This window comes from Elephantulus edwardii, unplaced genomic scaffold (genome assembly GCF_000299155.1).
Source record: "Elephantulus edwardii isolate Elephantulus edwardi_28Jun2011 unplaced genomic scaffold, EleEdw1.0 scaffold00530, whole genome shotgun sequence".
Taxonomy (NCBI): Eukaryota; Metazoa; Chordata; class Mammalia; order Macroscelidea; family Macroscelididae; genus Elephantulus; species Elephantulus edwardii.
This window is the reverse complement of record NW_006400280.1, coordinates 366752-369155: the sequence shown is the minus strand read 5'-3', so window position 1 is coordinate 369155 and position 2404 is coordinate 366752. Positions and strand designations below refer to the sequence as shown.

At 41.1% G+C, this 2404-nt stretch overlaps 1 pseudogene; it reads left to right on the top strand.

The window, feature by feature from the left end:
- Window positions 1-1514: 1514 nt before the first annotated feature.
- LOC102872029 lies at window positions 1515-1978 on the top strand (annotated as a pseudogene).
- Window positions 1979-2404: the final 426 nt, after the last annotated feature.

Genomic DNA, 2404 nt, shown 5'->3' with positions numbered 1-2404 from the left:
CCTGCAAAATTATCAAGATCTTATAGGATAATAAAATCAAAGTTTCCATTTTCAGGCCAAGGAGTACCTATGTCTAAATGGTACTGTAGCTAGATTTGGGTACAAAGTTTAATAAGTTTTTCTGGTTTGACATATTCCTCCAATCCCAAAGACAAAAGATTGGAATGGAGACAGCCTAAGGGAGTAGATTTAGATAGCCTAGATGGGTTGGAGCTCATGACAGGGGAGGAGAGTAGTGGAAAAAAGGAAGGAGTCTGAAAGGCAGAGAGCGTCCCCTGTGCCAGACAGGACTCCACAGAAAAGTCACCAACTCTGGTCAAAGCATCCTTTGACCAGGATGGGCCACAAGAGAGTCTTCTCAAACAGGCCTGGGCTTCAAAACAAAGAAAACGAGACAAGAGAGATTCATAGAATTGTAGAATCTCCACATACCTATAAGGAGCTCTTGCCATGTCGTGGGGTCTCAGCAGGCACAGGAAGGAGGCACCCAAAGAGTGAATCAACCAAGAGGGATCATCCATTTTGGGTTTCTTCCTGCCCAAGTTTGGCACCAGATGAAAGGTTTCAGATTGAAGCCAAGAACCACGTCGAGGTAGAGGTAGAATTCTCAAAGTTTATTGCACACCAAGCTACTCAGCAAGGGGAGTAACACTGGGGGTTGGCTTAGGGGCTTTATATGAGGTTTTATAAGTGTGTTTTAGGGGTTTGTGATATGAGTTGATGTTGCAGTAGCTCACCGGTGCATAACGTTTCTGGTCTTGGGGAAAAACCCTAATATGGGGTTTTCTGAGTTCTGGTTTTGGAGGATGACATAGGATTTTCTGAGTTATGGTTCTGGAGGATGTCTTGACATAGGAATTTCTGAGTTCTGGTTTCAGGAAAATGTCCTGACATACGATTTCTGAGGTCTGGTTTTAGGAAAATGTTCTGCCATAGGATTTCTGAGTTCTAGTTTCAGAAAAATGCCCTGATATAGGATTTCCTAAGTTCTGGTTTTGGGGAATGTCCTGACATAGAATTTTCTGAGTTCTGGTTTTGGAAGATGTCTTGACATAGGGAATTCTGAGGTGAGTTTCAACCTCCATTTTGATTTTTAGCCTAACAGTTAGTAGGCCAATTTAGTAGGGTGACAGGATATAAGATCAATATCCAAAAATCAGTAGGATACCTCTATGGTAACAAAAAGAACTGAGAAGAAAATCAAGAAAGCAATACCATTTACAATAGCCAACCATAAATTGAGATACTTGGGAGTGAATCTAACTAGAGATACAAAAGCCCTATACAAAGAAAACTACAGAACATTTCTGCAAGACACAATAAAAGACCTAAAGAAATGTAAAAATGGACTTTCAGGTACTACTTCCATTCTGTCTGGTGGGGCTGGTGACGGTTTAACTACCAACATCCTTCTATTGTCTAGTCTTGTGCCCGTCCCTTCCTTGTTCCCTGCCGGTGAGACATGAGTGTCCCTGAGCCTCTACCCAAGATGGGGTTGTGGCCAGGTGCCGTGACAACTTGGGGCCAGTGAGCCAACACCAGGAACAGATATAAGTGATACTTCTCCAGATGAAGGGTTGTTTGAGGCCTTGACTATAGAAGAGAGAGCTGTGGAACAACTGGCAGACAGATTGCTTTTTCACTATTTGCCAGATCTGCAGAGATCAAAAGAAGCCCTCTAGGAACTAACACAGAACCAAGTTGTATTATTAGCCACACTGGAACAAGATATTTCAAAATTTAAAGAGTATCATTCTATGTTGGATATTAATGCTTTGTTCACTGAAGCAAAACACTATCATACCAAGTTAGTGAATATAAGAGATGTTGATGCTTCATGAAAAGACATAAAAAATTTTTAAAAATAGAGCGCTTAAACCACAGCAGAAGACAGAAAGAAGAGCTGGAAAGAGAGCAGCAAAAAAGGGAGTTTGAAAGAAAAAAGCAGTTAACTGACAAACCAGGTAAAAGGACATGAAAAGTTGAATGTCTTTGTATCTGTTTCCATTGCTTTTCTGTTATTTTATGGACTGAGATAGCCTAAGTGTAACTGGAATTAAGGTAGTGCCTTAGACCACTGTTAAATTTTGAAAGCCTTTTCCCAGGATTGCTATGTCTCAATTTCATTTCAGTTATTATTCTAAGTAATAGAAATAATATTACTTGGTATTGGGAAAGATGTACAATAGGGATGTGTCCTATCTCCATACCTTTTCAACCTCCATGCAGAACAGATTATCTGGGAGGCTGGGCTGTATGAGGAAAAGTGTGGCATCAGGATTGGTGGAAGATTCATCAACAATCTGGGTTATGCAGATGACACAACCTTGCTTGCTGAAACTGAGGAGGACCTGAAGCGGTTGCTGCAGAAGGTCAAGGACTGCAGCCTTCAATATGGATTGAG